General features: G+C 39.3%; 1 protein-coding gene across 7 annotated transcripts in view; it reads right to left on the reverse strand.

The window, feature by feature from the left end:
- The window catches only part of SOX5 (SRY-box transcription factor 5), a 643,908-nt gene that overhangs the window by 474,034 nt on the left and 144,762 nt on the right, over positions 1–25,112 (reverse strand). For 6 of the 7 annotated variants that reach the window (XM_057405230.1, XM_057405225.1, XM_057405229.1 and 3 more), the window contains exon 2: positions 8,971–9,057. The gene's annotated coding sequence lies outside the window, so the exon portion shown is untranslated. Of the gene's footprint in view, positions 1–8,970; positions 9,058–24,239; positions 24,262–25,112 lie in introns of those variants that run through there. The other variant, XM_057405228.1, reaches the window with a different exon arrangement.

Consider the following 25,112-nt stretch of genomic DNA (forward strand, 5'->3'; position numbering starts at 1 on the left):
CATTAAATTTGCATTTGTTTGGTTCTCACTGTTCGTGGTTCCTACAACAACCAGCAAGAAATTACACAGAAATGTGCCTTTTTTTCTTCCTTTTCGCACTCTCCCCCTTCCCCACTCTTTTTTTTTTTTTAAACCAAAAGGCCGTAACACAACAGAAACATAATGCAAAGTGAAATCCTTTTACAACCCTGGGAAGGCCAAGATGTGTGCCCAATAAATGTAAGCAGACATGATACCCTTTATAATCACAGGAAGATGAAGATGTGAACTGAATAAATGCTTTATAAACATCATAGATTCTATTAGATGCAAAAGATTGAAGCGTTAGGCAGCTTTTAGCTCAACTTTCATTTAATTTACTGCTTGCTGTACTGTAGTCTAAAGGGAGTGAAAAAATCCTCTCTCTAATTTTTTTTTCCTTTTCATGAGCTGACCAAGGAGATGAAATCTGGGTACTTTAATTACCATTCAGAGCCAAAGGCCTGGCCTTTGATATGGAAATCCCACTTCAACTCCAGCTCACTGCTGCCTTTCCCTGTCCCCTTCTCCTTCCAATCTCCCAACATGAATTTTAAGTAGTCTTGTCAACACCTGACCGTGAAAGCTAATAGAAGACTGTGCTGCTAAGTTGATGCTGTTGGTAATTTTAAATACTTTTTTTTTTTTTTTTTTTTTTTTTAGGAGGGAGAAACCAGAGCAGGGAGGGGGAAGTTAGAAATTCAACAAACCTAAATGACTAGATCTCAGTGCCTTCTCATTCCTTGTCTACACACAGCATGGCCAGCTACATGCAGCAGCTCCCATTAAAGGGTAAAAGAAAGAAGAAGCAGGTGAAGGGGGAGGAATGGATGAAAGCTGTCATGTACAGTTACCCTGTTATTGTCATCTGCCTGCTGCATGACTCGCAGCTTTGCTATAATTATTAATTGCACTTGTCAACTGTCATTAATTCCTCTTTAGCATCCCTGTCTTGGAGTAATTAGACAGAACAGCCTCACTGCGCTCATTGTTTTGAGAGGCCCCTGAAAGAGCCCAACGGGCTCTTCGAAGAGACAACCATCATTAATACAATAGAGCACCTCAGCATTAACCCTTTCAAAGGTATGGAAATCAGAAGCTGTTGGCTCTTCTGACTTACAACTTCCAGTTGCTGGACCCCTGTTTCCCTTCTCTTTACAAGGGCTCCCATCTGATGACTCAGGAACAGCTGAAGACTTCAGGTGCTTCTGCTTGGGTCACCTCGAGATGCTGCAAGGAGTAATTTTCCAAGAGTGGGGGCTCAGCACTCCCCAGCTGTCAATCAAGACATTATCTTGTGCCTGACTCTTAAAAGGAAGGCACAAAACACCAGACTGTTTATGAAATTATCATCTTCACATTTTATCTCTTTCATCTAAGTTTACAGAGGTTCACCAAAATGCAGCTGTAGAATGCCGGTATTCGTTGATGTTCATTTCCCCTCTCTTACCTGAGGAAAAGGATGCAGACCTATTGTTCTGACTGTGGCTGCCAGGAATCCAGTGCAGATCCCAAACCCCAGCTTCACTGACTGCTCCCATGCTAGCCCCAACCCAATAGGCTTCCCGTGACTACATTATGCACTACAGCTGTCCTGAAATTCTCAAATCCCAAACACAGCAATCCCCACCACTGTTACAGAGGTATAAGCAACAACCACAGTCTCCCTTACACTTGGCATTTGCTTGGTAGCTGCACAGATGACATATGGCAGGGAGTGGACTCTGTTTATTCTCCCAGATTTGCAATGCTAGAAAGCATAAAAGATCACGCATGTGGAGAAGGTCCAGTAAGAAGGTGTAATTATGAGTATCAGCAACGGACAAAGCAACCAAATGGAATCATACTGTATTTGTATCACAAACTTGAGAACAAAGTCTCACTTTCTATCAGAAACATCAAGTTGCTACTGGGGAAATAGAGGGGGAGAAGAGAGTGTTCACTCATTAAACTTTATTTTACTCTGGTGCCTGACTATATAATGGTGGTTAAAAAAAATGAGAAGGAAATAGAGCAACCTATTGCTGCAACAGGGAAAATATCTCTGCAGTTCTACTCTTAGTTTACTGCTTAGGTTTACCAAACCCTTTGGTTTACCACTGCAGCTAATCCACTCTCCTCATCTTTTTAATTATAATGCTGGAATACAAAGCTCTTACATAAAAAAGGGAAGCTGCTGTTTGGGGACGCTCCAAGGAGCTTCTGGGCAGCTGGACAGACCTGTCTGGTGGCTTGGGAAGACCATACTGCACAATTACACCCTCAGTCCCACAGCTGAGAGTAGAGGGAGTACAGATACCTTTTTTCCCCTCTCAAATCCCAGGAAAGACATGTATTCACACTTTGCAAGCAGTTTTGCCAAACATGTTCACATCAAATAACATCTTCAGCAACAGTATTCCTTAATCAATTTATTTTAAATAAAACTATATATTCCTGGCTTAAAATCAAACACTAGAATACTAAAAATGAAAAGTAACTTTCTTCAGTCGCTAGCTTAACTGCAACATGAGAACTTTGTGGAACGACTTTTTTTTCCCATTAAATTTTGTCTGTCTTTTCAATACTTACCCAACTGAGATCAGAGCCACAAATTAATGAAGTAAATATACTCTAAAACAGGGTTTCAAAGTCATAAAATGTTAAAGAACTTTATTCAGATCTTCACCTTCTTTGGATCTGGCTTAGTAGCGTGTGACTTACTGAAATAACAGAGCACATTGTATAAAGCCATGTGGAATGTATTTATAGTACATATAGAACAAGAAAAATCTTTCATAAGCATATGCATCAGATTTTTGGCACCATGAATCCTGCACCAGAAATAAGAATTTGGCCATAGATCTGATCAGCAAACACTTATCCGCCTTTCTCTATTGTGGCTATAGTCAACCAATGCAAAAATTAGAGTGATTTTCTTTTTTTCAAAACAGGGCTCAATTCAGCTGCATGTTAAGTACCATCACTGATGAAATTCCTTCTGCATTTTTTAAAGATGGATTTCAGTGGCCTACAAAACTGGCTGTCTTTTGTAACACCGCAGTTAATAGCCAAAACTTCTTGTTACCTTATTACTGAGAAGGTCTGCTAAACCACCTTTAAATTGCACACAAGGCCAAACTTATCTAAAGGTCACATTTAATACACCATACGCCTATTCCAACAGATTTCTGAATGGCTGATGATATTAATTCCTCAGGTAAATAAAACAAATAATTCTATTTCGCATTGCTAATGCCAGGTGTTTATTTCACCTTCTTACATGAGTATGCTCCTGGGACAGATGTAAACCAATTCTGATTGCTAGCAATGAAAGCACCCTAGGATAAAGCTGGCTGAACTCACTGATGATTTCAGGTCTTTGCTGTGATCTGCTGAGACATTTCTGGGATTCGGCCAGAAGCTACAGCATTAGTTCCTGTTATTTCAAGAAGGTGAAAAACAGTAGGTGGTTAAGAGCCATTTCAGTGTGAATTCAGATGTTTTCTGTAGTGAACTTCTGCCACCAGTATTTTGATGCATAGTTGGGAAGTTTTGCCAATTTATAAGTGCAGCTCTGCAAAGAATTCTTTATCAAAAGGATTCAGCTGCAAACCCATGCATTCTTCTAAACTTTAATGCCTGACCCCTGTGCAGTGGATATTCCCTAGTCATCCTGAGCCCATGTTTTCTCCTCCCTCCCTTGACAGATCGCATTAGCTAAAAAAGCAATTAACAAGAGTACATACAATATGTGCACGACCTTAAAAACACACCAGTATCATTACAGACAAATTCTCTGTTCCACAGTCTCTCCAATGAAGAGTGTTCAAGTGATGATTAACCACCAAGCTAAGTGTTCAGCTGCAATCTCAGACCATTTTGAACGTTTTTTGCCCAAGGCAAACTAAAGAAGAAGATTAAAAATACCCCTCCCAAATGGATTAAATACCCAGTTAACTGACCATCTTTAAGGTCATTACAGCAATAAATAATATCTGTATATACACATATATATTATATATATAAAGGGAAAAAAAAACCCTCAGACAACCTTCCAGAGGATTACTTCAACATTTTTGACTTCAGAGAGACTGAAACTGATTCTCTTAAGCAACCAGCTTTAGCCTAAATCAGAACTCACATCTCCACCAATCAGAAAGAAGCTTTTTCAAAAACTTATACTTTCCAATAGTTATATGGGCCTTAATCCTCTTGGAAACAGTTTTAGATCACTATTCTGGGAGTTATTAGGTTGGAAAACAGCTTCTAGGCAAATGATGCTATTCACAAACCTTTTACACCAGAAATAATGGTTGGATTATTTCTGCCTCAAAAGTAGTCTTGAGGTCTGATTTCTGATTTTCTTTGTATTTGATGTTCCTGAAAAAAGACACAGCTATTTGCTGTTAAATAATAAAATAATAACAATATAATAATAATGACAACAATAATAATAATAGCAACAGTAATAAATTTTGAATACATAAAAGTAATTTTAAGAATTATAATGGCAGTAACAAGAGCAAGTTTGGTTTTTAAGTGGAAGTGAAAAAATAATATTTTATCTCGTGACTTCCAATGCTCTTCTATGTTTCTAATGCTTTGGTGTTTCCCCGAAATACGAGTTTCAAAGGGCTTTTACAGATCTTAATTTTTTCCTCATGTTTTCTAAAGTGTTATTCCTTTTTCTTATCCACTGGCATCTCACAGCAATAGGAAAATAAAAAAAAGAATAGTATATTGAAGTCTGCTCTTTTGGCAGCAATTGACAGAAGGGTGACTACACACGCGTGAGTCTGGGAGTACGTAATTTCCAGGACCTTTGAGAGCACTTGCTGTTTCCCTCAAAACTTATGCTTTGCTTCCATCTGCCAATGCTCTGTAGAACAGGCTGACCAGGCAGCTGAGCTCACAGAACCATCATCAGGTAATCAAGATATTTGGAAATACAGAATTATCTCAAGACTATCTTTTTTTTTTTTCTAACTTGAGCACAGGAAGTAGATGGGTAATAAGTAGTTCAGTATTTCCTCCACCTCAGATAGTTTTTCTTTTTTTCTTGGAAAAAAAAATAAAAATCATGTAACTTGAATTTTCAGTAAGAATACAGATATTTTAAAACTTCATTAATGACACAAGCCAGCCTTTTCCTCATATTACATTTTTCTCAATGCTTGCACATACAACAACAAAAGAAAGACAACCAGTCATGGAGATATATCAAGTTGATTTTGCAATCCTGCTACTAGTTCCTACTGTTATGCAGGTCTAGATCTCTGACACATGCATCTAATGGAAACTATGGAGTTGGTGCAAGCCCAAAGCAGCCCCAGGAATTGGGAGCCTGCAGCATTCTGAGCACTTCCACAAGCCCCTCCACATCTCCTCTCTGTTTGTTAGCATTAGTGGGGTATAAACAGACACGTTAAGAGTCCAGCCCAAAAGCTCTAAGTCCTAAAGGCTCTCATGAAAAGTTTGCCACTCTTCCATTTCATAGTGAAAGTGTAAAACACACACAAAAAAAAACAAAGCCCAAACCCAACCTAACACATAACCAAAACCTCACCAAGCCCATAAAAATTAATCTGTGCTACACTATGAAGTTTGTTTCCTTAAAGCAGATCAAATACTGACATTTCAATGGCAACTTTTCCCCAAGTAACGACTTCAGGATTTACCCCATCACTTTTACTTATAGCTGTATATTCATGTCAAGTACCCACAATCTTCTTTTTCTCAAAGAAAATAATTTAATTAAAAACTTCAAAACCTGCTTTCTGTAAACTGGTTATTAGTAAATTTTCATCCATTAGTTCTTACCCTGAAGATGGCAATTCTATTCTCTGAGGAACAAGGGGATCATAATGGGAGAGCATCACAAAAACTGAGGCACAAAAAGAGCAGCATCATCTCTGACTAAATGTTTCACTGAGGAAGTGATATCACAGAATACGGTGGGCCAATGCATTCTGTGATATCACTTTCTAAAGTATATTAAAAACTTATTAATTTGCCTAGATGACAACTTCATCATCATTGCTCAGGAAAAATCCAAAAACCTACAGGAAAGGCCTTCTGAGGTTATCAAAAGCCAAAGAGACATAACATAATTAAAAAGAAGAAAAGAAAAAGAATTGTTTCATTTGTTGTTCTTAGTTATATTAGGAATAAAACACAGAACTAATGTAATAATGTATCCCAGCAGTTCAAATCTTCTAATTTATGTAGAATGGATTATTACTTAGACAATCTGACCCTGGGCAAAACTTCCTCAGTTGAGAAGATTTACAATCTAATTATGCAGGAAGTTCTGCTGAGACAGTTTGGGTGCAATAGGCTTCTATTACATTAGCTTAGCTAAAATTGCTGCTTCTTCGCTTGCTTGGTGTTCCAAGTACTCATATGAAAACAGAAAATCTTTCATTCATATCCTTTATTTCCCTTTAGTTTTTATCACCATTACTGTATGCAGAAGCACTCGTTCTCAACCACAAATGGCAGCAAGAGGCTGAGGCTGTTAATGGTAAACTACAAGCTGCCTCTCAGGCTTTTGCTTTGGATTCTGTTTAGTGAACTGACTTTAAAAAAGGACCATCAAAGTGCTTTTCATAATTTTTACAATGATAGTTGCTGGGTTATTACTCCCCTCCCTTATTGCAAATGACCCTGTAGAAAGCCTGAAGCTGAAATCTGTTTCTGTACTCTTTCTTTTTCATCCTGCATACACGAAACTAGTTTATTTTTGTAAGGTGGCTCAAAGATGCTTTGCTGCTGCCTCAGACACCTGAATATTTTTAGCAATTTATTTCATTAGATCAAAAAAAGATCCCTCAACATATACAAAAATAGTGAGAGTTGTAGAGAAAAAGATGGGAAACTTAGGACTAACATAATCCAAGTCTCATTTTTTTTTCTCCTAGATATATTACTGTGTATTGACATAGTTGAATATACAGATTTTCCTATATTAACATAGATGGAGAAATTGGTGCCTTTTATTCTTTACAGTAAGTGTTTTGATTTCAAAAGGCCAAAGGATCATGTCACGGCCTTAAGTCTCGATAATTACCATGTGTAGTAATGCACATTTTTATCTACAGGTGGCAGACCTTTTAAAATCATCTTCAATCAAATTCATTAGACATTTTTGTTGATACCACCACCCACATTAAAAAGTAAGAAACTGAAGCATAAAGTTCTAATTAATGCTGTTCAATTTTGAAGACAGATTTGTCAACGAAGTGGCTGAATTCTCAAAGGCTAGTGACCCCTCTCAGAATGAAAGCCTTAAAAAATAATAATAATGTTAATAAAAAGAAATCAGTTGCCCAGTACATGGTAAGCTTTTATTATTTAAAAATCATTCATTGACTCAGTAAAGGATTTCTTTTTTTCCTCTAAAGTAGTTTTGCTTCCTTGATCATTAAGCACTGGCTAGTGAATTAGTGATTTCTACTTTGATAAGCTTACTTAGAAGAGGGAAAAAATGCAAGAATTTCAACACTGACTTCTGGAAGTTAGTTAGAAAAGTAAATTATAAAATTTGTTTGTATCTGAATCAACCATCTTAAAATACCATGACTTAGACTGTCATCTCTTTTGCGTACCTAAGGCTTCACTATGCAGCAGAAAAGCACTGATTTACACCAAAGTATTATCAGTCAATCATGTAATCCTGCATTCAAACTCAACTGGAAATTTTGTCCCAGTAGGACAGTGGACTAGCCTTCTGCAGTGGAATAGCCTTCTGCATGTGGACAAAATCATGCCTAAATAGAGAAGGCTGTCCCAGGGTTTCATCTAAGCCCAGAAAGCCAACTGTATCCTGGGCTACATCAATAGGAGTGTGACCAGCAGGTCGAAGGAGGTGATCCTGCCCCTCTACTCTGCTCTTGTGAGACCTCACTTGGAGTATTGTGTGCAGTTTTGGTGTCCTCAACATAAAAAGCACATGGAACTGTTGGAACAAGTCCAGAGGAGGGCCACGAGGATGATCAGGGAACTGGAGCACCTCCTGCATGAAGACAGGCTGAGGAAGTTGGGGCTGTTCAGCCTGGAGAAGAGAAGGCTGTGTAGACACCTCATAGCAGCCTTCCAGTATCTGAAGGGGGCCTACAAGGATGATGCAGAGGAACTCTTCATTAGGGACTGTAGTGAAAGGACAAGGGGTAATGGGCTAAAACTTAAACAGGGGAAGTTTAGATTGGATATAAGGAAGAAGTTCTTTCCTGTAAGGGTGGTGAGGCACTGAAATGGGTTGCCTAGGGAAGTTGTGAATGCTCCATCCCTGGCGGTGTTCAAGGCCAGGTTGGACAGAGCCTTGGGTGACATGGTTTAGTGTGAGGTGTCCCTGCCCATGGCAGGGGGTTGGAACTATATGATCTTAAGGTCCCTTCCAACCCTAACTATTCTATGACTCTATGATCTAAGAGCTGCTCCAAAATCCTCAGTAACACTGGCTCTGGCTCTCTACTGGCTTCCACACCTTTTCCTCATTTCCACCCATGAAAATTGGACATAAATGTTACCTATCACTGTGGCTGCACTTCTAATCCTGATGTGGCAGCAACTGCCACTTCTCTTGGACAAATTTTTTATCTTGTCAGTAAATTTTAAAGAAAAAAAAACCACCCTCAAAAATCTTTTGATTTTACTGTTGTTTTTTTTTCTTATAAATTGAAATATAACTGTGAAGCAGCTTCAATGAGTTAACAGAGAAACTTAAAACATTTACACTGGAAATACACACACTGGAGAATATTCTTATTTACTATCCTATATACCCAATCCTCCCCCTCCTACCTAGTCTCAAAGAGTGGGTGAGAAAAATTGTGTACACTAATGTCTTTTGTGGTAACCTAGTAACCTTCTCCTTTTTCTCCACAAGCTCTTCCTTCAAACCACACTCTTCCATGTTGCTAGCCCTCCAGAGTAATTGCTGTATGTCTTTATATGGTTTTATTTTCCTACCCAATGAAGGAAAGTTGGGGTTATTTTCAATCTTCGGAAGCTTGTAAACAGGATCAAACAGGAGCCCGGTCATCAGCAAGAGGAAGGCTAGAAAAATAAAAGCAAATGCATATCAACAATTTGATTTTATAAAGAAAATACACTCAAAACATGAAACAAAAGCCTGGGCTCTGCTAGACATCCCCCTCCCCATTCCTTTTTGTTTAGTTCATGAACTCCTTTTTGCAGAACAGAGGCTGGTGTAAATTAATGTGTGACCCAAAATATGTCACATGGAAAAGCTGCCATAGAAATATGTAATAGCAGAAAAAAAAAGGGATAAAATAGACATTATTAGAACTAAAGTGGCACCTCTTAATAAATCAATACAAAGATTCAACTAGGAGAAAGATGCGACTATATATTCCTGTTTCTTTTGAGTGTTTAAACAGCTAACCTACAATCACCAATTCTATTTTTATAGAACCAGCCTAACTTGCATGTTTAGCCTGTTTAGCACAGTTAATGGTGCGAGCATAGTACCATGAGCAAGAAGTCCTCTGCATCTGCCTCTATTCTCAGCAGTCACCCTGTGAATAGGAGGGTTACTCACACATTTACTCTGTGACTTCAACCCCTGCCTTGAGATTCTCTGAGCTGCACCTCCTGCACAGGTGATAGTGGCAGGTATGACAAAGCACAGAACTTCAATGACTAACATTAGACAGCATGACTTCTCAAACTTCACCTTGTCCTCCACAGTTCAGAAGTGCGATGCACACCACACCACCCTGGACACCCCTCAGTTGTGGCTGCTGCTGTTTTACCCCCAAGCCTTCAGCAGAGAGGGGGAAAGTGTTCTGTGGCACACGGTATACACGCAAGGGATGCACAAGGTAGGAGCTGGGACCCCTTTGCAGAGGCCCCTGACACTATTGCATGGAAGAGAGCAACTGGGCAGCTGGACCCAGGTGGCCCTGCCACAGGCTTTGTGCCTCTATTTATCTGGTTGCAAAACTGGGAAAATAAGTGTTATGTGACTCAAGTACATATAAAGGCAGTGATTCGAGACCAAAAAATCTCTAGTACTAATGTTATTTAGCTGAATCACATGAACACTGTTGCATAAACATATCTGAGACTATACTTGTGACATGACATGCCGAGTTCTCACAAGCCAAAGTCAGCACCATCTCAGGTGTGAAATAACTGCTGTCCTTCCAGTCAGGTTTTCCACCGCTAACCTGTGTTACAACCTATTAATATCAATCTAGTCTAACCAAAACAAATAATTTGCAGTATGAAACACATATTAATAAAAATCAGTAAGAATTTATTTTAAAACTACAAAACATACAGTCAACCAAATTATGAAATCAGTAACATCAATATATAAACCCAGGCACTTTCTCTACTGGTTTAGCTTGATAGAATTTGCCAGCCCTACAGTTCTGAGAGCATTCTGTGAAAAGCAGCAGCATGTAAGACTACAACCAAGTGCAGACTGGTGCATGAGGTTTCAGAAGACAGCCATCCCTGTTCATACTGAGCTCTGCATGCAGGCAAACTATGTGAAGATAAACCTCAATTTCCTATATTATTTTTGAGCAATAGATGGGCAAACAGAAATGTGTTTTGAAGTTTTGTATAGAAATTTCCTCAAACATGAATTGAGAGATGAACATTTCTATAGGCTTTTCCAAATAAATCCATGTTGAAGAAGGGGAAAAAAGTCTTCAGTGAAGATAAGTCATCAAAATTTCCTTTTACAAAAAAAGTCAAGATCTTCAGGTTCTATCAGACTACCTGATTACCAGCATCTCAAAGAACCAGAAAATATTAATTGCTTAACTCTTGTTACTTGGTTATCTTATTAAACATTCATCAACTAACTAGCATAATGTAAAATTTGTCCTTCATCTTCCTTCCCTAACCAACACATCATTAATATAACAGACACACCCCAGGAGCCGAGGAAGGAACCAGACCCACTCAATTCACATCCATAAACCTAGACATTTTTAGATTCTAGATTGCTGAAGAAGCCTTGCTCTCTATCTCCTTGTACTTCCTCAGCTATGGTCTTGAGCAGTGTGACAGAACCAGCAGAAAAAAAAAAAAAGGACTTGTTGCTATGTGAAGAAACCTAGATCCTGCTTGCAATTAAATTCACTTTCATCTTAACTGTTTTCCACAAGATGCACCTAAGAAAAGTTATACTTTTAGCTCTTTCTTTTATTTTCTATTTCCAAAACATGTCCTACAATGTTTTCGTTTCTACAGAAACAGGGTTTGCGGACCTTGGGAAGACTACGCGGGCAGCATTCCAGAAACAGCAAAGACCTCTGTGTACAGGAGTTAAATGAATGGAAAAGCACAAAACAGGAGACTGAAGAAACCCTTTCCAAAAACTATCCCAGTATGAGAGAAAGTTTTAGGTATGAAGAAGTCTGAAAGTGTAGCACATTCTTATGAAGACTTTTACAACACTGTTATAGAGAGCAATACATCATATTCTGTATAATATAACGTGCTAAGTTTTAAGTATTGTATTATATTTTACTATAATGATATTTTTTTAGCTTTCCCTGTATTTTAATAGTGGCAAAAGCAGATCAACAACCTCCAAGACAGAAGTGATATATAACAACCTGTGACAATAACCTGTGACAATAACCCCACCTCAAAGAGGCTTCCACTGATGCAGTCTGCAAGTTCCTTTGTCCTATTCAACCCTTTGTCTCTTTGTTGAGGCCATCAGGAAGAAGTTGGAGAAAAATGTTGTAGTGGCTTTCCTGTGAAGATGTTAGCTTGTGATAGGTTTTTTAGAAAGCAAAGAGAGCAAAGCCACAAAATTACTCTGATCAGCCCTTCCACAGCAGGACTTTCTGAAGGCACAAGGGAAAAGGGCAGGCAGATGCCAGCCTCCATCTTCTGAATGCGGGCAGTCCCATAGTGGTGGTGGGTGGAATTTCATCTCAACTAACTAGGCTGGGTATGCACATAAGGCAATCTCATAACCTAACACAACCTTTGCAAAGTAAAATAAGGCTATTGCAAACATCTGCAGGATCTTTCTCAGGGATGAAAAAATAAAAAATAATAATAATTAAAAAAAATAATCAAATGCCCTGCTCTCCACCCAGTGTGCATAGAAACTGCAACCATTTACGGTCACTGTGACTCATGTCTCTCCACATTTCATCTCTGGTTAAAGCTGCTTCCAGTTATACACAGTGTGGTGCACTATGGTGAACAGGATGAGAGTAACACAGGAACATGATGTTTTCTGCATTTACTTTCATTTTCACAAGAACTTTCTGAGGTTTACAGTTGCTAGTTTTTAACTCTTCAAGTCTTAAGTGTGCCCATTAAGGTTGAGGTGAATCTGTGGAGCAACTAAAAGAAACTGTGTTGCTACATCTTCTGCAGATGAGGTCTTCAGCGTCTTGGGGTATAATCTAGCAAATTTTTAACCACTTTGAAAAAAAAAATAAAATGGTACATGTATAAGAAAAAAGCATAACTGTTTTTGAAAACCTGCTGTCTTCAGAGAAGACATTACCTGCTACTTTCAAACTATGAGCTCTCATTTCACAAGCCAAAATCTGATGCATGTATGGGCCCTTCAGAATATAGCTTTTGACTGCATGAACTAGGAAGAATCACTAGCTGGCTCTGGTTGTCTTTCCCCACTCAAAACTAGTCTGAACAGAGTGGGTTTGAGGTTTTGTTGCTGGTTTTTGTTTTTAAAGTCTCTTTTCTGCTAAAAAAATACCAGCCAGCTTGTGCACAATTACCTCCTCAACATCTACCTGTTCACATGGCTGAGCAATAGAAAAGTCCAGAGGAGTGACGGGTTTTGTTTTTTTCTTATTTCTCTCTTTATCCTTTTTTTCCTTTTTTTTTTTTTTAATCTATTTGCCAACCAGAGTCATTTATCCCCTATTAGATAAAGTATAATAGACTATACCGAAAGGGTCACTGGCCTTCCATTTAATGATATTGCCGGCACCAATCTACATTTTCCCGACAGTGTCCCTCAACACAGAATAAATGGCTGATCTCTTCACAATAACAGCTGATTTCTCTTTATTAAGCTAAAAAGGTCACCATTTTCTACGGCTGGGCCGCCCTGCACTATTGATAATTTTATGCATAAACAAATGGCAAATTTGTGCCACATAAATATGCATTAGCAATTACTTTTTCCTCGGGCAACGCTCGCCGCATGCAAATGTGTCCCTCACAGGGCCTGGTGGCTTTTGTTTTAGCTCTTGAACAGCTAAACAAAAGAGCACAATAAACAGTTTAAAAATTGTTAATCAATCGGAAATGCAAATGCAAAGGTAAATGGCAAGAAACTTGCCCAAACAAATAAAACTAAACCAAAAAAGCAAAACAAAAATCATACATGGAAATATATAAATTGAAAGGACTATCTGTTTCCTCCCCCCACTTGCATCTTCAACTTTGGGTTTTATTTCTTTTCAGTAAAGAGAGATAGCTAAGGTGCTCTTCTTTCAGCTGCAGTGGAGCTGGTGCTAGCATGGTCCCTATATGGGAGCACCCAGAATGTACACATGGTCAACCCATGTGCACACATTAAGCAGGACCCACACCTACATCCAAAGAAAGGAGCCAAAAGAAGGATGACTGAGGAAACTCACAGTGGTTTAGCTTTCTGTGATCACACATTTCCATCGAAGAATTTTAAAGAAAAGTTACATGTGAAAGAATCACTGAAAAAAGCTTAAGCATCTTCTGTAAGCATTGACTTAGGATTTCATTACTGGAAGTGCCCAGAAAATACCAACTTATATGTGCCTACATGGAGATGTCTGTAGCAACAGCCTAATGAATGTTGTCACTTGAGAAAGTTGAACTACATATAATTTCCTTCATCCGGAGGTCAGAAAGCTTGATTTTCCCTTGTCTTACCCTTGGACTACTCATTTCCGACAGCAAGCCATAGTTGCATATAAGGTGCAGGATAAGGGAAAAATCAGGCCCAGATACTAAACTGGTATGAACACAGAAACCAAAACTGACAATTTTAGGAGAACTGATGATTGCTTTGAATTTTCACCTTCAACAGAGAAGCTTCAGCGCTGTAGAAAACCAAACATGACACCGTGATTAGTATCATTCGGAGGCAGGCTATTACACGTGGACAAAGAATCCAAAAGAATCCAGTTCAGTAATGCAGTAACAACACATTGTGCACAAACATATGCAAAGGCCAGTTGTATGACCCATCCAAGCAACCAGCCTTCTTTTCACATAACTTTCTCAGGCAGTAACTCTGTTTTCATGCCCTCACTTTCAGTAAGAAGGCATGAAATGTAGCCAGCAGAGTAAGCTGCAACTTATTGTTCAAATATGTATGAAAAAGCCAAACTTAAAACATGCGGCTTTATCTTTTGGTCAAACATAAATAAATAAATATATTATTTAAACAGAAATTGAACAGATTAATCGTGTACTTCAAGCATTTCTCAGATGGGGGACATAATACAGCAGGTAACCCACATAACACACATACACACATTTCTATGATGTCAGTGTCCAAGGTTGTTATTTTTAACAAATGGGAATGTTCCTGTCAATGCAAACATTCAGCTGCAATCCTACGTTTTTCCCACCCAATCAGCTGTCATGGAATGAAAATTTCACAGAATTAATTTCCATGAATTATACTAAAAATCAACAAGCTGATTTATTTTTTTTCTTTACTAATTAATTCAGTTAATTCCTTGCCTTTCAATTTCCATGGGTTTGCCTTGGATGGCTTTGTAAGACTACTGTACTTTAAGACTTTTGATTCCAACAGAAACTGATACAAGTGTTAACAACTGTAGAGCCAGTGGTACCTGGTTTTAATCATTCTCACCCTCAGAGCACTCTACACATGAAGCAGTATAGTATATTGTCATACACAAGATGACAACACACAAGACAACACACAAGAAAATACACAAGATTGTCATACACAAGACAGGATCTGCCCTCACAAAGCAAAAGTCCTTATTTTAGCCTTTTAACCAAAAGCACTCCCACATCGCAACACATTTCAGCCACAAATCCACAACTTTAAATTTCTCTAAATGATCAATCAACATAATAAATGTGAGATACAGAAAACTCTCCCCTTGACAACAACTTTTCTCTGCTTTGCCCTCTCCATTATCATACACAAAAACCGGATATTGATAGCACCTCCTGCTTCGGGTAATTCAAGCTGGGTGTTGTACACCCAACAATTGTATACCAGTAAGAGAGAGCGCCCTCAGATAAGACATGATGCCTTCTGCCATTGGCATTGGAGCTGCTGAGAAGCTGCTACTCAAGCATGCCCATGCAGTGAAGGGGTATCCACCTGATAGCATACACACTGCAAACCCCAAAGAGCTAAGAAATGACATATCACAGAAATTTGAATACCATTTTGTTAAGTTAAATGTGATTGAAAGACCAATGATTATACACAAAGTTCTCCTAAGGTCGACCACAAAGTGAAAAAAAAAGGCATGAGCAGGTATGCTAAAGCAAGATCAAATAAATTGTTTAAATGTCACTGCAAAGGTAGTTCTCACGGATGTCTCTGTGGCCAGTCTACTGCCATTCACATAGTTAGAAAGTCTGTAATAGGAAGAAAATTATTACTCCATAAAACATTCCTGCAAAGAAACACTACTGCAGAACTGAAATGAAAAGATGTAGCTCAATCTGTTAATGCCCATCCCACATGTGTGAATGTGATGAACATGGGAAAATGAAATGACTGTTAAGTCTCTGTTAACAGAAGCGTATTTTAAATAGTATACATGGATTGGTACCATGTCTTAACAAAATTTGATAGGGTTATTCATGTTAATCTCCCAAACCAGCAGTACCACTACCTAAACAAAACCTCCAAAGAAGATAACAAGGGTTGGTCATTTTCTACAACAGAGGATGGAGTTTTTTTGATGAGAAGTTTGCCACTTGAGAGGATGAAATAGGAATAGAGAAGAAATTATTTTGTCAAATTCAAACCCTCTTTCTCTCTCCCAATGAGCTCAGCTTCTACTCTTCTAACACCAATTTTCAATGAAAGTTATTGTCACTAATGATTCAAAGGCATTTTTTTCTTTAAAAAAGAGAAATGAGCACTCTCACAACTGCAATCTTCATAGAAACACGCTTTTAGTATCTGAGATTTAATTTTTCTTTTTGCTTTGTTTACAGCTTTCCTGGAAAGCTTTAAGACTAAAACTTTCTAATAAAAGTATCCTATTTCTTACATATTCCCAAATGTAAGAGTGAGTTTCTTTAAGAACTTTAATACTGAACAGAGCTATCACTGATAACGTCTAAATACTTGATGTATATATTTTTCTATGCTACGTAGTTGAAAAAAGATAGCTACATGACAATACAGTTGCAGACCCATCTGTATGATAGGCTTTTACAGTGATTTAGTCATATGCCAGTTCCTTCCTTGACACCATAAATAAAATATTATTAGATCATTACACACATGCATACAAACGTATACACACACTGACCTATGAAGACACTCCAAACAAACTAATTTCAGGCATTACAGATTAATCCTGTCCTCCCCCCAGACTAAGTATTAACACTTCAAGCTGTGTTCTTCTAATACAGCTACACCCCTTCTCTTTGATTCTCCATTCTTCTCCCTTCACTTGATTGCTTTCATTTGTTTTGGATTGGGAAACATCAAAAACTGTCAGCAAGAACTTAGCATTGAATTAGTATCAGAAAATTAGTATTTTTCCTAATTAAAGAAAATACGATGTTTTTGTTCTCCCCATCTCCTCCTTCCTCTCCCCTGCCCAACCCAACAATAACCAAAACATGTCTCTGCAATCAATCCAGCATCTGAAAAGCAAGCTGAATTTCTTCTTTCCTGCATTTTCACTACCAGTAATAACTCCATGATTAAGACTCAGCTGACAGTACACATGCCACAGAAGCTGAAAAAAATCCAGCTCACTCCTCCGGTAGCTGACTTGGTCCTGGCGTATGGGGGGAATTGGGGGAGACTTCCATCAGCCACATAAACATGACCAAAGACATTCACAGTAAGGCAACGGTCCCTGCTCAAAGCTACAAAAGGACTCGTCCTGGGCAACTACAGACTCTCAGCAGATAACAGATTTAAGTATTCCACTCGAAATAGTAAGAAAAAATTCTGAAGGTTTCCATATGAACCCAGCAGAATTGACCAAATGTATCCATCTGTTCGCTTTCATATAAGCAATATGTATGCTGCCAGTATTGGACCTCTTCTAGGGCAGGGCCCTGGGACTTAAATTACATCTGCCACTTCCCCGGTTTACAGCAGCCTCATCAGCAAAGCATGAATTTTTTTTAAAGCCTCAAAATAGCATCCTGAGGAAACACACAAGAAAATGACTGCTTCTACATTTTTTCCCTTTTCTACCTGATGACTTTGCCTCAATACCTAATATTAATATCAAATGTGATGTTCTGAGCTGAGAAACATGGAAGCACTTCAAGAAAGACTTTTAGTGTCTCATTTCCATCTCCTTAGCTCTGAAGGGACTATTTCATAAGCAAATTTGAACACCTTCAAGCAACTCATGATGAGAGTATCCAGAATCAAATTAGTTACCTCGCCTCTATTAAAACTGGCAAAGCAGCAAATCCTCATCCCTCCTCACAGTGTATAATCACAGATACAACAGGGTGAGTGGAACCTCAAATATGGCTCCACCTTGCATACCACAAACTTGAATTATAATAGTTTAATACAGATGTTTTTTGAAAATTGATAGTGCTGATGATGTTACTTACTTCATGGTTGCATCTGAAAAAATTGTCATAGCTGAAATTCTGCTTCCTTGAATGCAAAGCAGAATTCCTTACTTTAGCAACTGCAGCCCAAGCAACCAGTCAGCACGAGAAGCAAACCCGTAGTAAAAGGAAACACTAAATTTTGAGTAATGCACTAAATCTCTGTAATAGTCCTCTTCAGAAGGCATAGTTTTCACCAATCAACACCATATATCCTCTGTTACACACTTTGTATTTCTCCACAGGTATCTACTGTAAGTATCGTCAGGAAGCACACCACTACTGGTCAAAACTTCACCACCAGAAATGCCACATTCTTAATTGTGGTTGGCCTAATACAACATATACATATATACATATAAGAAAATAAAAACCAGTGAGTGTAAACATTGAAAAACTGAACTGTTGTGGCTAAATGCATTACCACTTGTGACCTGAGACACACATCTTTTCTTTGGTCACCCTGGCTGTCAACTGACATAGCTTAAGCCATTCTTGGATGATCTTGAAATGTGCCTGGGGGAATGGGATTGTTGTGACTTGCCCTTTGCTACCACCCACCTGAATGTCATCCAAGTCAGGGGATGAAGGAGCTCTCAGTTAGCACATATGCAGGAGAGACCTGATAAAACTCAGTATAACATACTGAATGGACTGGCACATGAGGCATGATCCATCCTACAAAGCTCCTGTGTGCCAGCCCTATTGTGCAAACCTGCTTCACTCTAAAGGCTTCACAAGCTTCTCCTCCAGCAGCTCTTCTGAGCCATCAGAAAACTCCCAGATGTCACAATGGAAAGCACTACAAAGACTGTGAAACCTCACGCTTTTCTGCTTCCAAACTGTAAAGACTGGAGAAGCAACCTGATTCAATATAAAGAGCTAAAGCACAGAAAAAGGAGCACTGATTAAAAGGGGAAAAAAAAAAAAAAAAGAAAAAGGAAAAAAGAGAGAGCAGAAGCATAAGTGAAAATGAGAAAGACAAAAATAAGTTAGAATGCCCCACGGAACACATCAGCACTACCAGAGGACACTACCCCAACAACCTGGAGTAACTGCTGGACTTCTGACTGACTCAACCCATCTGTTGCTGTTCTCAAGTACTTAGCGGAAACACCTCTTAATGGACAGTGCGTGCACCACTAATAGCCTATTACCAGCAATTACTCCACCAGCTCAGGTGGCAGTGCTGCCTACTATCTGTAAATGACAGCTCTCTGATGACCTAAGTGAGAGGGAAAAGGCATTGGTGCTCTACAGGATAATCTTATTTTTCAGCTTTACATTATAAAACTCTGGTTAAAACAGGCTGAATATAAGTGAGCATTCAAGTATTAAGTATTATATATTAAGTATAGTATTTTGTAATTAAGATTGTACAATCATTCCCAATTTAGCCATTGAATGCATGAGCTAAGATTCAGTGTTTGTGCATATGCATTGCGATACTCTCTAATTACATGATCACATTCCAATTTTTTTTTTTTTTCCTAGAAGGATATCACCCAAGAACAGCCAGCTCTGGGAATGAACATGAGTTGCATACTTAAAGACAAAGTTGCCTGCTGGACCATTAACTCTTTTATTTTAGGTACTGCAACATGAGATTTGAAGGCCTCAAATTTGCAAGCCAAAAGAACAGTTTTGCAGGAATCCAAAGTCTTTACAGGAAGCCCTTAGTTATACATGCCCCACTTTCTGACCTGGTACACCTGAACATATACTTGCGGATGCCATATTTTGCAGTTAACTGATGCTATATTTAAAATATGCAAACAGCTATAATAAAGTGAGTACAACACTCTGAAAAGTCAGATCTGACTTCAGAGGAGTACCTCTGAAGACTTGTAGGGAGAAGTCTAGCCAAACAAAACTTTTCATTTCCCTGTCTCTACTAACTGAACAGAGGCCTTCAGAGAGGAGCCTTGCTGCTTAAGCTGGATACCTTCTCTTCAGTTACCATAATGGAAAAACTAAACAAAAAGGCTAACTGTATCTACCTGTGATCAACCACTCCACTGGAAGCCCAGTCCCTCTTACTAGCCTACTCCCAAACCAGCTTGGTGCCTGACTTGCCATGTGGTTGCTGTCTCCTGCATGCACAGTAGCTTCACTTCAGAAGGGTAGAAAGTGTTTTTTGTCAGGGTTCTCCTAAGCCAGGTGGCAAGGGCACTTCTCTGGAATATGTGGGTTCAAACACTTTCAGGTGATCCAGAAACTTCCCAGACAAATAAATATACAGAATTAAGTGACTTAAATAAACTGGATTGCCTCCAGGATTTAGGTTGCCTGTTAACTACATAAGTAGGATTTTGGTGAATTGGACTGTTTTCTTCCCCTTCATAAACTTTTTCTCTTATCTGTAAAATGGATAAGATCCCAACAAGGTGGATGTTGTAAGAATCAATAAACATCTTTACAATATAGATGTAGCAGTAATGAACATCGTAGAGAAGTCCATAGGAAGCTTTTGATTTTCACATGTATTTATTATATCAATAATATTATGAACGTGCAGTATTTAAGAGAGGGTTTGAAAGTGTGCAGAATATGCTGGCCACAGGGCCATACAAACAATAAGGATTAAAAAAAAAAAATTGAATATCTTCTCGTTCTGTCAGCACCATCATTTCAGTGGTCTGATATGCAATCATGTAATTAAAGACAGTATCATAATGTGCATATGCACAAAGGGGCTGAATTAAGGTTGTGCAGACAAATCTAATTCTGGCATTTCGTATGCTTTGAGTGCCTGACTTCACAATCTTTGCGTTCATTTAACAAACAGTTTCTGTGTGTAATACCATACATTATATACACGTGTTGGTAACATCTTCCATATTGCTGCAAATTCTGATTCTGTAAGGTATGTTTACACACATACGAACACACATACTGAAAAAGCAGAACAATATGCAGCCATATTCTGGCCATTGCCCTTTTCTCCTTTGGTAGCATATTCTCACCATTATGTTTATCACCATCAAGAATAAACTTTTCAGGGGTACCAGCAGTTAAAACGTTCGTTTACCTTTTACTTTTAAGTACATGGTATGTGTACCAACACTTCCAGCTTCTTGCCCACTGCTAAAAAACATTTTAAATAGCACCTACCATGCATAAGCCATTTGTGGGTCAGAGCACATGTGCAGAAATATCTGGAGCCCGAACAGAGGTTCTCCTGCTAAGAAGATCTTGCAGAGATGACCACACCTTGGTGTTTTAAGAAGGCAGGATTAGAGCAGACGTTGCTTTTGGCCCTATGCTACACATGGCTCATTAAGCTGCTGATGGGTGCCCAGAAGGGCTTCTGTTCCTAGGGCTGGAGAAAGGACTGCTTTCCATTGGTGCCGGACAGGTAGGCGAATGGCTTGGCCATCTTCTCTCCTAGCTCACTCGGCATAATTCCTACTGATTTAATCATGAGTATGACCAAATTCTTCCTTCTTACATGCTGTAGTTCAGTTTGGTGTAACCATGAGAAAATACACTTTTTTTTTAATCCCCTTTTCCTAATTTCAGCTATTTTTTCTATCTATTTACTGAGCAGAACTTTAATCCCGGTACCTAAAGAATTAGCAGAAAGAGCCCCATTAAAACACTCTGCTGGGCTTTCTTGCTCTGACACTGTTTTGCCTGCAAAGCACTGGTCAGACACTAGTGCTTACTTACCCAGTTACTGGATTTTCCAGCCTGCCATCGTATGCCCTCACAGTTATCACAGTATTGATTCTAACTGGGATCTTTGTGACATAGGTAGTTTTGCCAGCTAGGCCCAGAGGAAGATGTTTCATTCCCAGCTGGAAGAAGATGCATAAACTCCATGCATACTCACCATTTATTCCCTAATCACTGTCCATTGCTTTACAACACTGACATTCACACAACCAACCTTAAATACTACACACTACGTTGCAGTATTACATGTACTGGTCTACTGCTCTCAACCAGAAGTTCTCAAGACACATTTTTGCTACAGCCGATGTGACAAAATGTATCATTTGGTCAGGTTTTAGTATGTGTGCTCTGGTGTACAGTAAATACTGCACTGTTAGACCCCATGAGGCAAGTTAGCGTGCCCTCACAGAGGGGAAAATCACCCTGGTTTGTACTAATGATAGCTACAGTGAACTCTGGGACTTAAATAATGGGAATTTCCTCTTGCACAGTTCCACAAAAACAATGCTGAGCACTCACAGACACTAAACCCACCTTGCATCTGAGCTTCCCGAGAGGCAGTTTGCAGTCTCACACAGTTAACAGTCTAGATCTTTTCCTCCTCCTCACACCAGTTTTCTCTTTCAATTTCATAGAATGCAACCTACAGTTGTCCTAGAATTTCAGAAAGTGATAATTTTCTGTAGAGGTAGTTTATCTGACATTGGGCCTATAGCACAGGAGGGCACTTGTAGCTTCTAATCATCCTCTCCATCTGTTCACCATAAGCAATGTTGATCTTCAAATTACACAACCTACACAATCCTGAAAGAGTCTTTTACTTTCCGGTAGGACAATCTGCTCCTTCCCTTTCCCCGTTTATTGCAATCTGCAGGATCCTTGCGCTGCCGCACATACGGAGAATGAGAACATATCAATCCACCCTAAATGACCTCGCAAAGCTGAATCAGTTAACCAAAATAGGCAGATACTGCAGCTTTCCAGTAGACTTTCCGCCCCTTGAAGTTATTTGTAAATCTCTCTCTCTGCAGCACAGACCCTGCAGTAAGACTCTAATTATAAATGTACATGGTCCCAAACAATGCCAAAATTATTAGGTGTCAGTGCTACTGTGGGGCCCAAAATATGGTTCCTTGCAGCCTGCCCTGAGCCATTCTGGCCAACACAGCCCAGTCCTGCTTCAGGCACGCGGCCTTGGAGCTTGCCTGGCTCGGCATCACACCACCCACACCTCTCTCCATGCCCTGCAAGGTATCTGCAACAGCATCGATGGGCAGGAGGGGACCTAAGCCAGCTGGCAGTGCTGCACTCCTTCATCTGCCCAGAAGACAACAGTTTCAAAGCAGCAATGTGATGGGTGAGGTTTCCAGTCAAGAAAACAGGCAACTGTGTTGAGGAAGGAGAGAACCCAGTCACTCAGGTGCCTGACCACGGGTGCTCCCAGAAGCTCAAATCAAATGAAAAGCAGTTAATGCACAGAAAAGAGAAAGAGAGGAAACAGCTACTCTGTCCTCCAAAGCCTCAAATGACCCCTTCATCTGAAGGATTTATAGTAATAGAGTATATTGGGATACTTTCCTCTGCTCTTCCACCACCATACAGCTGCTGCTCATCACACCCCTCCTGCTAGCAGCAACTGAAAACTGGCCCTTAAAGCACAGTTGAAATACTGGTTCCTTGTCAGCAACACTGTCACCACGGCATCTGGTTTCCATACTACCATTACATACCTTGTGACTTCAATGCAGTGATCCCCAAGCAGGGAGTAGAAGGCAGCTGTCATCTGTGAAACTGGCTGTCACCCACAGCAACCACACTTCACCACCAGCAATGACCCTCCCAGCCCACAGGGAAAGATACAAGATGCTGCTTGTAGCATGCTGCTTGTTTGGTACCATTAGCCATGAGCCAGAAAAAGAGGAGTCCTTAGTGGTAAGTGGCACAAAACCCTGACAAACATGTTTTTTAAAAAAAACAGCAAAAAACCCAAAAGCCACACAAACACCAAAACAGGTCCATCTGCCCTGTAGCCAAAAAATGCTCCACAACATGGCACTCAGCAACACCAGGTAAATTTGCTCAAGTAGGGACAGTAAGGTTATTACTGCTACTTAAGGGCAGATAGTATGTAGCTAAGTGGCTGCCACCGCTTTGGCAACTACTGCACAGCAATGGCTGGTAATGCTGTACATACTACAAGACTATTGTTGATGTTTTAGCACATAAGCCATTGCATCTGCACTTCTTTTAAAGCTCTATCTCTTAGACATCTGTCAATACATCAGAATTCAGCTTGCATTACATTTTCATTAGGTCTCTATCCCTCCTGTTTCTGGGGAAAGCTGGTATAAGCACTACTTAAGGCCTAAAGTAAAACAAAAACATCAAGATGCACTTTGTTTTCATCTTAACATTTATAAATCAATCTTAGATCTACTTTTTTTTTAGACTAAGCACTCAAAAAAACCCCCCGCAAAGCAACAAAACAAACAAACCCTGGCCTATTATATGTATATCTCCAGGTATTTGAGACTTCAGGCATAAAAAAAACAAGGTTACCAGTCATGAGTGCAAAGGGATGACTAGCAGTGCCTTACACCCATGTATGCCCCCAATCTGGCAAGCAGATCTGAAAATGTGACGGTACGACTTTTCCACAGATCTTGATATCATTTGTTAACCATACTACAACATACTATTTGTAGCTGCTTCTGCCTTGTAAACGAAGTCTTTATACACAAGGTCCTGTCAAGAAATTAAAAACATTTCCAAGACAAATATACTTTGGTCTTGGGCAAATTTACTCCAGACATCAGAAGTAGCATATTCTTCTGACACCAGGCAGAGGCAAGGAGCAAGCTGTATGCTATACTAAAGCCCCAAGTCTGTAATTCAATAAACATTGTGATGAGTAAAGACTTCATGTTTTCCTTTCAAAATGTGTATTGCCTGTACTGGTGTTACATACTACCTCTGTCAGCTAATGTGCCTGTGGATCCTTGTAGATTACAACTGAATTTAATCAGCATCAGGTTTGCAAACAAGAAGCAACAGAGATCATACATTTCATTATTCTTTGCTTCTTTGCTTCACATGCATAGATGTTCATGCACTTTATTTGTATGATCAATGGTTACTAAACTACTCTAGCAGCTGTGCAAAGCAATTCTGAATCACGCAATTCAGTGTCAAGATTTTTATGCTGTCAACGTAACTTTTTTAATATCAGGAGGGCTGAAATTCAAAACAGGTCAGGGTGCATTTAGTTTTCTGGGGTGTTAATTTTCAGAAGTAGCAAGCACTGACAGTTGCTATTGTCTTGAAAGGGAGATATGTGGGTACACCATGTTTGCAATCATATTTTAAGCAGCAGTTTGTACCTGTTTGCCAGACTGCACTGAAGCAACAAGAAAATAATAGAGTATCGATGAGCCTCAGCTACGAGGGAACAGGCTCTGCACAGCAGCCTCTTCCGTCCTTTTCCTAGAAAGAGGTGACTGCGATTTTAAGAAGAAACAAGACTTTAATAAATGCACCCTGGCATGGAAATTATCTCCAAAGCACTAGTTGATATTTATGATTTTAAGTTTCAAGAGGCAACATAGCTTTCACAGTGCCTAGAAAAGGTAACTTAGAAGACATCACTGTGATAAGTG

Source organism: Pezoporus wallicus, unplaced genomic scaffold (assembly GCF_028554395.1).
Source record: "Pezoporus wallicus isolate ANWC-B61680 ecotype Strahan unplaced genomic scaffold, APGP_CSIRO_Pwel_v1 contig_6789, whole genome shotgun sequence".
NCBI classification, from domain to species: Eukaryota; Metazoa; Chordata; class Aves; order Psittaciformes; family Psittacidae; genus Pezoporus; species Pezoporus wallicus.